General features: G+C 43.2%; 1 pseudogene; it reads left to right on the plus strand.

Annotated features, from left to right (window-relative positions):
- The first annotated feature begins 7764 nt into the window (after positions 1–7764).
- Positions 7765–8331, plus strand: LOC112834630 (large ribosomal subunit protein uL22 pseudogene; annotated as a pseudogene).
- Positions 8332–13506: the final 5175 nt, after the last annotated feature.

Here is a 13506-nt window from a genome sequence, read left to right on the forward strand (position 1 = left end):
TTTATCTTGCACTAAAGGAATTTCCAAAGGATATGTCTCACAAAAAAACAAAAACAGTGCTAGAAAGAAGATCTGAGATGTGGGTAATTCTAAACAAACCCTGGTTGGCTACAAAACAGTGATAATGATGTTTGATGTATGGGGTTAGTAAAACCCAGCAAGGTAGAAAAAAGTGGTTGGCCCATGGTAATAATGTAAGCCTGAGTTACTAGAGTTAAAATATTATTTGAAGTAAAGATATTAATTATCTTTAGATTTTTAAAATTATTTATTTTTTTTTTTAAGATTTTATTTTTAAGAAATCTCTACACCCAACATGGGGCTCAACCTTACAATCCCGAGATCTGGAGTCACACACTCCACTGACTGAGCTAGCCAAGTGCCCCTATCATTAGATTTTTAAAAGGTAGGTAGGCAAGTTAATATTACAAGGGTAACTAACAACTATAAGAAAAGAATTTTAATTCGTATCTTTAAAACCAGCAAAGAGGGGCACCTGGGTGGCTCAGTCTGTTAAGTGTCCACCTTCGGAGCCCCAGGATCAAGCCCCACATCCAGCTCCCTGCTCAGTGGGGAGTCTGCTTCTCCCTTTGCTCCTCACCCCACTTATGCTCTCTCTATCTCAAATAAATAAATAATCTTTAAAAAAAATAAAACCAGTAAAAAGTAAAAAATAGACTTTTTAACCTGATTTATTTTTTTCCAGATAAAGAAAGAAATCCGAAGATATCAGTAATAATAAATGTAAATAGATTGGGTAATACAGTTAATAATGACAGATTTCCACACTGGATAGATCTGTCCAATTCCTTCCCCCAGCTCATCATTCCGTTGTATATGCTACCAGAACCTAATTCTAATTAATGCATGGTGTGCCACCGTTAAGAACAGAAGCTCTAGAATCTGCCCAAACTAGGGTTGTGTACCCTACTCTGCAATTAATTAGCGGAGCAACATTGGCACTTAGTTAAACCTCTTTAAGTCTCTGTTCATCATCTATAGAGTGGGGTTAATGGATGGGACATACCCACATCACAGAGTTTTTTTAAGATTAAATGAGATAATAATGTAAAATTCTGAGTACAATGCCTGTACAGATTAACTATTCAGCAAATGCCACTAGTCTAATCTATTATTTCTAAACAATTATAGAGACCAACAAAACAAGCCACATATATTACAGAGAGAAAGCAAAGAAGAAATCTGTGGTCTCCACCCTAAGCTAAGACCTGGCAATTTTTGTTGATCCTTCCATGTATCTTTTTTTTTTTAGTTTTTTTAAAATTAATGTGGTATCATTAATTTACAGTGTTATATTAGTTTCAGGTGTGTAATATAATGATTCAACATTTCTGTACATTTCTCAGTGCTCATCAAGATAAATCCCCTTCGCTTATTTCACCCATCCCTCCACTACCTCCTCTCTGGCAACCACCAGTTTGTTCTCTGTATTTGAGTATGGCTTCTTTTGGAGTGCTTGGGTGACTCAGTCGGCTAAAGTGTCTGCCTTTGGATCAGGTCATGATCCCAGGGTCCTGGGATCAAGCCCCGCATTGGACTCTCTACTCATCAGGGAGTGGTGGGGTGTCTGCTTTTCCCTGGGCCCCTCCCCTCCACTCATGCTCTCTCTCTTGCACTCTCTCTCTCTCTCTCTCAGATAAATAAATAAAATCTTGGGGCGCCTGCGTGGCTCAGTCGGTTAAGCGTCCGCCTTCAGCTCAGGTATTGATCCCAGGGTCCTTTGTTCGAGCCCCGCATCTGGCTCCCTGCTCAGTGGAGAGCCTGCTTCTCCCTCCCCCTCTGCCTGTCACTCCCCTGCTTATGCTCTCTCTCTCTCTTTTTCTCTTTCAAATAGATAAATAAAATCTTTAAAAAAATAAATAAAATCTTTTTTAAAAAGTGTTTTTTGGTCTCCTTTTTTTCCTTCATTCTTTGTTTTGTTCTTAAATTTCACATGAGTGAAACTATATGGTATTTATCTTTCTCTGACTTATTTCACTTAGCATTATACTCTCTAGGTCCATCCATGTTGTTGCAAATGGCAAGATTTCATTCTTTTTTATGGCTGAGCAATATTCCATTGTATACATATACAACATCTTCTTTATCCATTTATCAACTGATGGATACTGGGTTGTTTCCATATCTTGGTTGTTGCAAATAATGCTGCAATAAACATAGGGGGGGCACATATGTTTTTGAATTAGTGTTTTTGTTTTCTTTGGATAAATACTCAGTAATGTAATTACTGGCTTATATGGTAATTCTATTTTTAATTTTTTGAGGAACCTCCATACTACTTTCCCCAGTGGCTGCACCAGCTTGCATTCCCACCAACAGTGTAGGACGGTTCCCCTTTCCCCACATCCCTGTCAATATCTGTCATTTCCTGACTTGTTAATTTTAGCCATTCTGACTGGTGTGAGGTGGTATGTCATTGTGGTTTTAATTTGCATTCCCCTAATGAGTAATGATGTTGAGCATCTTTTCATGTGTGTGTTGGCCATCTGTATGTCTTCTCTGGAGAAATATCTATTCTGGTTCTCTGGCCATTTTTAATTGGATTATTTGGGTTTTTTGGTGTTGAGTTGTAAAAGTTCTTTATATATTTTGGAAACCTTCTATTTATCTATCATCTAGCTCTCCTGTTCCTCAAACTTCTGCCATATTCTTTCTAAACCTGTACCTCTTCTCAAGAACTCTATCCCTCTCAGCATATGATATTGCCTCCCACTCTATAGAGGAAATTGGGATTATTAAGAGTGAAACCCCCAAATTTCCTACCCCCATACCAACTGACTTCTTTCCATGGAGTTTATTCCCCCTTCAGAAACTGCTCCTTCTGGGGCGCCTGGGTGGCTCAGTCGGCTAAGCAACTGCCTTCGGTTCAGGTCATGATCCCAGGGTCCTGGGATCAAGCCCCACGTCGGGCTCCCTGCTCAGCGGGAAGCCTGCTTCTCCCTCTCCCACTCCCCCTGCTTGTGTTCCCTCTCTCGCTGTGTCTCTCTCTGTGTCAAATAAATAAATAAATTCTTAAAAAAAAAAAAAAGAAACTGATCCTTTCATCTGTGATTTGGAGACAATTCATCTCATCAATTCAGAGATCTGGGCTCATCACACCCCCACCTCCGTCTCTTGCCTCTCAACTTACAGAAATGCTCAAACTCAGTCACCTTACAAAAAGTCAAGACAAAATAAAACACTATCCCTCTTTGACCCTTAGTACACCTGTGGCTATGGACCCTTTCTCCGGCCCCTCAAAGCCAAACTATTCCTTAAGAGAATAGTTTACATTCATTATATTTACTGCTAAATAGCACTGGCTGCCACAAAATAGGACTAGCACTCCCATTTTTTATGAATGATATACCTGAGACTTAAAAAGATGTGTTTTTTCTGGCTTAAGCAACTAAAACGTGACATAATCAGGATTGGAACCCCGGTCTATGCAAATGCAAGTCACGTTATTTGCATCCCATCAGTAGTTCCCAAATCTGGCAGGGCATCAGAGTCATCTAGAGTCCTTAAAAAATATAGATTCTTAGGTCCCAGCCCTGATCTACCACATCATAATCTGATAAAGAGGCGAGGAATCTGTTCCAAGCTCCTCGGGTGGGTCGGATACAGCCAGTTTGACCCGTCTTCTGTGCATTGCCTCTCATCCTCAACTCCCGGTTTGGCTTCACATTTCAATCCTCAAATCCAGTTGCTCCCAGAGACCTCCTTGTGGCAAGATCCACCAGACACTTTCCAATCTTCTTCTTAGTGGAATTTTTAATAGCATTTGACAAGCTGACCAACTTCTAACCTTTCTTTTACTTCCAAAATACCATACTCTACTCTTGGCTTTCCTTCCTTTTTTTCTGATTTTCCTTCTCTGTGATCTGCCCACCTCTGGCCACCTTCTAAATGTTGGCACACCCACCTCGGTTTTAACTTCACCCTCTTCTCACCCTAAATGCTGTATCTGGGTGATCTCATCCACACCCATGGGTCTAATTGCTGTTTATGTATTAGTGACTCCCAAACTGGCATTTCTAGACTTGCTCGTGGCTGCTGCATCTGTAAGTGCATAAACGAGAAATTGCCAGTCGAGTATCACTTGGGTCCCTTAGAACTCAACAGGTCCATAATGGAATTCACGATCTTTCTCAAACAACCTGCTCCCAGGTCTGACTTCGCAGGTATATTAGCCCAGACTGCCCTAACAAAATGCCACAGACTGAGTGGCTTAAACAACAGAAATTTATTTTCTCACAGTTCTGGAGGCTCGAAGTCTGAGATCAGGGTGCCAAGCGCTGGGTTCTGGTGAGCTCTCTACCTGGCTGACAGATGGCTGCCTTCTCACTGCGTGCTCACATGACCTTTCCTCAGCCTCTCAGTGTTTTCTTCTTATAAGGCCCGGATTCGGGCCCCACCCTTATGACCTCACTTAACCTTAATTATATCCTAAACTCCCTATCTCCAAATACAGTCACATTGGGGGTTAGAGCTTCAGTAAATGATGGGGCAGGGAGGGTGAACAAAACACTGAGTCCATAACAACAGATCTGCAACTAGTACTGTCCCACAGGGCCTCAAACTCAGAAGGGCCTTGCGCTTGGAGTTGAATGCTCTGCATTAGTTGTTTTGAAATTTTTAATAACTTTATTTTTTATCTTATGGGGTTTTTTTAAGATTTATTTATTTATTTATTTTAGAGAGAGAGAGAGCATGCATTGGGGGACAGAGGGAGAGGGAGAGAGAATCTGAAGCAGACTCCACACTGAGCACGAGCCGGACACAGGGCTCAATCTCGCAACCCTGAGATCATGACGCTGAGATCACAAGCTGAGTTGAAGACCAAGAGTCTGACACTTAACCAACTGCACCATCCAGGCACCCCTGAATGTGTGCTTTATAAGTGGAGTCCTATGAGACAGTGGAGCACACAGGTTGGCTCATACTCCATCCTGCCTCATGCTACCTCCCTGCACCCCTGGGGTAGCTTCTCAGACTCTTGCTCCTGCCCTTAGCACCCATGGCCTTTCTTCTCCATCTCCTGGGACTGCTGCCACCTTCTGTCCCCACTGGTGGGATCCTTGGCCCGGATGCAGGGAGGATCGGACATGTGGACACTGTGGTATCTTGGGACGGGACATGGCAATGGCTGTCGCCGCCCCAGGTTGGCAGTGCTGTGGCACAATCAGGGGGCAACTTGGCAGGCAAGTCACTTGCCCATCCCTGTCCAGGTAGCTAGTGCATCCTGGCATGGAAGTAACAATATTCTTGGGGGTCACCCATCTGCTGGGGGTTGGGACTGAGGCCTCATGAAAAAGGGAGATGCCTGGCTTGAGTTCTGGGGGCGTCTGCCCATGGTTGGCAGGAGGCCTAACTCGGCAGCTCTGTGCTCCGTCTTGAGGTAAGGGCCCCAGGAGTCTGTGAGGGCCTGCACCCACCCTGTGCGTGTCCCTGTCCTTGAGAGAGTGTGACGTTACATGGGAAACAAAGCTCACCGTGACAAGTTGAGAGAATGAAAGAAAGGAAAAAGAGTTTTCCTGCATTTTGACACTAAGACACTAGGTTGAAAGTTATGTCTGTTTATGTTCTTGAAATGATAACATTCGAGTAGGGCATTGGGTCAAGATGACAACAATCACATACCTAAGAAGGAAAGTCCTTAAAATGATTAAACAAAAAGGAGAAAAAAATAAACTGAAGGTCACTGCTAGTCTTACCATTACGAAGTCTATTTGGGCCAACACAGGACAGGGTAGCAAGTCCACTGACACATAGCCTGGTAGGTGGCTCAGAAGTGGACCACCACCTCGAGTCTCAGACCTGCCTATGGCATTATTGATTCTTGGCATTACAGTTTACACACACATTATTCAATTTTTATGCAGAGTATTGTAAGCTTGTACTTTAAGTCCATAATTCTATTCCCTGGGTTTTTAAATATAAATTAAAATTTTGACATTTTGACATTTAGGGGCCCTGCAATTTCATTTTGCCATGAGCCCTGTAAATTATGTCACTGGCCCCAACTGCTGCTCCTTTTTCCTTGTCTCAATCAATGATGTCATCAATCCAGCCACCCAGGCCAGAAATCCCAGAGTTGTCCTTGACTTTTCCTTCCCTCCTATCCACTTACAAAGAACTCTGTTGTTTATTTTCTAGATATTTCTAGCATCCTCGTTTCCAAATGCCACTGACCAGTTCATATAGGTAACAGAAATTTAAAATGAGGGGCGCCTGGGTGGCTCAGTTGGTTAAGCGACTGCCTTCGGCTCAGGTCATGATCCTAGAGTCCCGGGATCGAGTCCCGCATCGGGCTCCCTGCTCGGCAGGGGGTCTGCTTCTCCCTCTGACCCTCTTCCCTCTCTTGCTCTCTGTCTCTCATTCTCTCTCTCTCTCTCTCTCAAATAAATAAATAAAATCTTTAAAAAAAAGAGAAATTTAAAATGATCCCATTTTTAATTAAGCCCAAGATACTCCTTTTCCCATCAGTAAGAAAGAAACCACAGCTCATGGTTAGTGCATCATCTGGAGTGCCTATTGTTATGGACGTGACACCAGATGGGTGACAGTGGAAGATATTGTCTAAGGACACTAATGAATGTTTAAAAGACCACCAGTGACCAGGGAGCATCCAGGACCTATAAAGATATAGCTGAGACACTTAAAAAAAGAAAAGAAATCAGTCAAGGGACACCAATGCTTTTTAAACTAAAATAGAACTTTGTAGAATAATATGATTTTTTTAAGACCAACATTTATTAATCACCTTCCAAACTTCCCTCACCAACTGTAGGGACCCCTGAAGCTGTCTAGGGCAGGACAGGAATTTCAGAGCAGAGAAAGGCAAGACAGTCACCATGAATATTTGTGAGGTGTTTAAAGTGTCCTTTTATGGGCCAGTTGGCAAGTGGTTGATGGGTGTGTCAGGTTGGCATAAAAGTGTAGAATGGCAACCAAAAAAGTCACCCACAGAATGCTCTTCCCAAACATCACTTTCTCCACGTCTCCTGTCAAACAGCCTTCAGTAAGGTCCCAAAGTTTTACAGGTGAAAGCCCAGCCTGTTTAGGAAGATCTTCAAGACTCTCCACTCATGCCCTCACCTTACTGCTCACAGTTCGTGCCACTGGTCCTCAGCACACAGCCGACACAACCATCGAGCCAATTTCCTTGCTGTCATCCAGCATTGCCCCTCCTGCACCCACCTCAGAAATGTCTTCCGTCATTTCACAGTTCTCATGCCATCCATCTGAACTTCTGCCTTCGCTTTTATTTAACAAACACTGAAATAACCTTACTATGCATAAGCATTATTTAACTGCTGTACATATATTTCTTACTTCAATCTGCACAGCATCCCCGTGACAGAAGGACTATTACCCATTGACAACTTATAGATGAAGTTAACCAACTTTGCCACAGAGCCAGAATTTGAGCCCAAACATCTGCTCTACCTGCTCTAGATCAGAGTCTATATAACAATATAACAATGTAACGATATTACATTTTATGCATTACATACATTATCATGTGGGGATCAGTTCATGCAATAGCATATGCGCCATGGTTCAATATAGCACATTGGAAACTGCTCTGGGTATCTTAGGCAGGAAGGGAATTTAATTCAAGGAATTAAGTGCTTACAAGATTGTTTGAGAGGTTGGAAAAGTAGGCTTTAGGTTGGACTTTGGGGATAATTCTCAGAATGACTCCGTAGAATGACCCTCTGTTTTTCCCCAAAAAGCAAGCTGAGATGATGTCTGAAAATGCTTCACTGCTCACTTAACCCGGAAACCCCCACAAAATTGTGCAAATCAAGAGGTTCAAATCTTCGTGTTGACTTCAAGAACACCCGTGAAACTGCCCAGGCCATCAGGGATATGCATATGTGCAAAGTCCCCATATCTCTGAAAGACATCACTTTACAGAAGACATGTGAGCCATTCCATGGTTACAGTGGTGAGGCTGGTAAGTGTGCCGAGGCCAAACAGTGGGACTGGACACGGAGTCGGTGGCCCAAAAAAAATGCTGAATTTTTGTTCCACATACATAAAAATGCAGAGAGTAACACTGAACGTAAGGATTTGGATGTAGATTCTCTGGCCATTGGGTTCATCCAGGTGAACAAGGCCCCAGGATGCGCTGCTGGGTTTACAGAGCTCCTGGTTGTGGATTAACACTTGAGCTCCTCCTGCCACATGGAGATGATCCTGACTGAAAAAGAGCAGATTGTTCCTAAACCAGAAGAGGAGGTTGCACAGAAGAAAAAGATCCCAGAAGAAAGTGAAGAAACAAAACTTATGGCTTGGGAACAAATTCAGCCGGAAGCGTAAAAGCACGAAACCAGAGTTAATCCTCTGAGGGAACAGTGACTTTGCCTTGATCAAGAGCTTTGGGAATCGGGACACTGCCATCCAGAACTCAGGCTCTAGGACAGACATTGTTGACATTTGGGGCAGGATAAATCTTTGTCGAGGGGGCTGTCCTGAGCATTGCACAATGTCAAACAGCATCCCTGGCTTCTGCCCGCTTGGAAGCTGATGGACGCCGTCTGTCCCGACAATCAGAAATGTCTCCAGACTTTATTAAATGGCCCTTGGGCACAGAATAGCCCCTGGTTGAGAACCACTCCTTCAAAATAGCATAATCTTAGCTTCAGTCAGTTCAGGAAGCTGCTGTCGTATTATTTCCAGGCCCAGCAGGCTCAGCTTTGATCTGTGGATCAGCACCACCCCTGGAAGTCGGCTCCAAAGCCACGCCCACCGCTGCTAGTGTGGATCCTGACTCGCAAAACCAATGCCTCTGCCTCTTTAACGCCGTTTCAGATTCAGTTCTCGCATGAAGGCGTCTGATTGATGGAACCCAAATCACACCAGACCCCAAGCTGCAAGGGAGTCTGGGGAGTGCCATGTTAGCCTTTCTCTTTTTGCAATACAACGAGGCTCCCGGGAAGGAGGTCGAAATAAGCATTGAGAGATTCAGTCTACTGCATCCGCCACAGCATGTAAATTTTTTGTTCTTGGCAAATGAACCAGACAAGATGAGAATGTTCATCTATTTGAGAGGAAGTGTTTTTATAGTTGTCCTGGATTAAAAAAAAGAGTCCAAGAACACTCTAAAAATGTCCATTATTAGGAAGAAGATAAATTCCAGCACGTGGCATTTTATCGCTCATTGTCTTAGTCATCCCAACATGAATATGCGATTAGTCATCCCAACATGCCCTGCAATTTCATTTTACATATGTATATTTTTTTTGCCCTGAGAAGCTGCAAGTTCTTCAAGGGTAGGACTGTGTACTCCCCAAATGCTTGAACATAATTGTAGGTATATTGTGGACATTCAGTAAGGATCACTAAGCATTTTTAAAAATTAAGTTTAACTGATTTTCAGAAACAGTCAGAAGTATTCCTAACCACTGCTTTTTAGCCAAGACCCAAGATTCTTTTCTTATCTCTTAGGATCATTTCTTAATCTCATAGCTTTGAAACCTTAGGGGACCTTTCACCTACCAGTTGTTGGCATTGAATCTGAATTGAGAAACATATTGAAGGTTGAGAGTTTAAGGACTAAACCCATGTTTCTCCTCTGAAATATGCACTGCTATTACTATTTCCCCCCACCGTGGAATAACAGGGGTGAGATTTACCTTTCTGCCTGAAATGAGAGCAGCAACCAAAACAGACAAAATACTAGAAACAGTGGTTTTCAGGACACTGGACATTAGACACCAGGCAGCCATCCCTGTGAGAGTGGGGAAAAAACCAGGGAGGGCCTCGATTGCCTCAGGTCACTGCCTTGAGAGAGTTCCCAGGCAGGGCAAGGGGGAGGGCAACTGCGAGAGCCCAGGAGATCCCCCAGGTCGGGTGGAGGTGCCAAGAGTTACCAAAGAGGAGAGAGCTACACAGAGAGACGGCCAGGGATGTGCAGAGCGTCCTCCCTGAGTCTTTAGCTGACTACTGCTGAGCAGCCCATGAGGACGAGGAAACTGTCTGAGGGCAGGGAAAGAACCAACCGTAAAGATGAATGGCAACAGTGCCCGGTGCTCACACAGGAGCAGGACTCTGTTTCCACAGCCAGAGCAGAAGCCTGCTGAGTCACAGGCATGGGGTAATCGGAAGGGCTTGGCCTCAGTAGTGGGGAACAATTAGCTCTAGACTGAGTGGTCCAGACCCCCCTAATGAATCATAAAAGGAAGACCTGAGGACGTGTGGGTGGTTCAGTTAAGCATCTGCCGTTCGCTCATGTCATGATCTCAGGGTCCTGAGATCGAGCGCCCAGTCAGGCTCCCTGCTCAGTGAGGAGCCTGCTTCTCCCTCTGCCCCTCACCCCACTCGTGCTCTCTCTCTCTCTCTCGCTCTTTCTCTCTCTCAAATAAATAAATAAATAAACTTCAAAAAAAAAAAAGACCTGAAAAGGATCAAACTGTGTCCAACAACCTAACTACATTCCAGAACAAAGGTCAAGAATGTTTACAGTAATACAGAAATATCTGGCACATAATAAAGTAAAATTTATGATGTCTGACATTCAATTAAAAAAATTACCAATCATACAAAGGAGAAGGAAAATATGACCCCATAATACAGAGATAAATCAATCAAAACTGATGGAGGACTGACGTAGATGCTAGAATCAGCAGACGAGGACATGAAAATGGGTATTACCACTGTGTCCCAGATGTTCAAAAAGTTAAGTGGAGACATTTGCTGGCCTTCTTTCCTTCTTTGTCTTCTGAATCATTCAGTCCAAAAACAATTAGTCGGACCACACGAGGTAGGTACCTGTGGTGGGGCTGGGGCTGGAGCAACATGGTGCCAGAGTGCTGGCAAGGTGAGAAAGACCTGCGCATCGTGGGGCATCAGTAACAGAAGACAGATTAACACAGAGGGGTGGATTCCCGAAGTAAATATACTGAGGAAAATGGGAATCAGCTTTCTCATGATCAGGGAAGGGAATTACTAAGTAGAAAGGGAAAAATATCAGATAAATTAGAGGAATTGATGAGAATATATATTTATGTATATATATGTATATATATATATAGCGAGAGAGAGATGGATAATAAAATGAATATGGTATGGAATATTTGTGCATGTGTATAATACATACATACATACATCCCCTAGCTCTGTCTACCAAGAGAGTCTGGGAGCATCCTCACCTCAATATAATGGATATACTTCTAACTGGAGGTCAAAGAAGAGATACGTCCATAGAGGAGAAACCTCAGATCCAGCTATAGGTGGTCATTTGAGCAACTTTTCTTCAAAGAATGTCTTTAATCTTTACAAGTCATAAAGACAAATCAAACACGACTTTTCCACACTCAAAAATTTATTTTACAGACATTAACTTATGTATCACACATAAAAATGATAAAAAAAATAAAGTGTGGGCTTTGAGTTAGTCATGGGATCCAGTTTCAGCTCAACATTTACTCATTTTATGACCCTGGGGGATCATTCGATCTCTCTGAGCCTCAGTTTTCTCAGATGTAAAATAAATATACTTATTTTCAGGATTTTGTGTCATTAATTAGATAGTGTATATTCCTACAGTGCCTAGCATAAAACAAACACTCAGCAAATGGTAGCCATTAGCACATTTGTGTGTGGTATAAAGTGGGCAGGTTTTTATTATTTTTGGTTGAACAGGGAAGGACAAGGGGTGGCAAAGATGTCAGAGCAGAAAATACCAGTTAATTCAGACAATGATTTTTAAGTAGGAACCGGATGCCTGGAGGGAAAAAGACATTCCAGAGAGCAGGGAGGATGGGAGCAGAGCTCCAAGATGGGTGACAGCAGATGTATAGGCAACATCACCATCTGGGTCTAGCTGAATCAAAGGTGCGATAAGAAGGTGTGTGGAGGGAAGAATGTCAAGGCGATTTATGCCAGGTTGTATAAAGTTTCAACAAAGCCAAAGGAAGCCAAACAATTTTGGTCATTATCGTGTAGCATAGAATCTTGTATTTAAGATTTATAGCCCACTAGACCATTCTAGGTCTAGATATCTCTTAATCAAGAGTACCCTCTGGTTTAGAGGAGTTACTCATTAGATCTTGCTGTGACGGAGCCAGGAGGCCTCCAGCCGCTCTTGGTTTCGCAAGTTGAACCCTGCTTTATGTAGTTGCTTGCTGAGGACTACTGAAGAGTGAGGAGCTATTGCTAACATGAATAAACGTTTTGTTCATGAGAACTCCCTGGGGGTGTCTCCCCCGTATTCTCCAGCAGGAAAGATCCTGATGGGCAGCTCCCAGATGAGCTGACACATACACAGCTAAAGCACCTGAGAGGAATGCAGATCAGGAGAAACAACACACATAAGGAAAAATATATGGTTCTAAAAGGTGAAATGAACTGGAATTATTTAATGATAAAAATGTGTGAGGCAATAACCTGGCTCTCACTCAATGAGGCAAATAAAGGAATGTTGTAAAAAGAATGCATATTGCTTGACCAAAATCTCAGAGATTTGCGATTTTGATATAACACTTCTTTGGCTCTAGACAGAGGTGTTTCCGTGATGTTGCTTGTGCAGTGGGACTTAAAAGATACTGCAAGTCCAAAGGCCCGGGCCTCAAAACAATGGAGATTTAAAATTAGCTTTAGGGGCACCTGGGTGGCTCAGTGGGTTAAGCATCTACCTTCGGCTCAGGTCACGGTCCCAGGGTCCTGGGATCAAGTCTCGTATTGGGCTCCCTGCTTTTCCTTCTCCCTCTGCCTCTGACCCCCGGCTTGCGCTCTCTCTATCTCTCTCAAATAAAAAAAAATTAGCTTTAATGTCCCATAAAAGGTGGAATTTATTCCCCCTTCCAGAAGGGTGCACTGGAATTGGGCACTGTTTCTCAATCAATGTGTCTTGCCACTTGTGTTTTTAGGGCTATTTATAATGTCCTATCATCATTTTGCAAAATTCCACCCAGGAGGACGGAGTAGAGGTTGTAACTATTGTAGTGAGAGAAAGGAGAATGTACAGATTTAACAGAAAAGAAAAAAAAGGCCTACGTGGAAGATTAGAGACTGGAATTGACAACTGAGAAAAGCAATGAAATCAGCTTTCCTAGAAACTGTTGAAAAATACAATAAACGTTCATTTGTAAAAGTTAATGAGTTTATTAAAATGAGTTAATTAAAGCTATCCTAGGCACTAGGGATATAGTAATAAAACAAAATACCTGCCCTCCAGGAGCTCCCAGCTCCACGGGAAATCAGACATGCACACAAAGAACTCTAATACTATGCGTAGGGCCTCTAACAGAGGGGCGTTTGGGGCATGGGTGTAGGGAGGAAGGAGCAACCAACTGCCCAGAGAAGTCAGGAAAGGCCTAAAATCACAGAGCACCTGGACGAGGACTGGGAAAATGAGGCAGGATCCACCAGAAATACAGAAGGCAAGGAGAGTCGCTATCTGCAGAGGCAGAAGGGCCTGCAAGAGCTTTGGGGAGGCTCCATGGTTCAGAGTGGCTAATTCTTCGGGTGGGTGGTGGGGAATGGGACAAAAGA

This window comes from Callorhinus ursinus, unplaced genomic scaffold (genome assembly GCF_003265705.2).
Source record: "Callorhinus ursinus isolate GAN/ISIS: 27379988/994484 unplaced genomic scaffold, GSC_fseal_2.0 scaffold17, whole genome shotgun sequence".
NCBI lineage: Eukaryota > Metazoa > Chordata > Mammalia > Carnivora > Otariidae > Callorhinus > Callorhinus ursinus.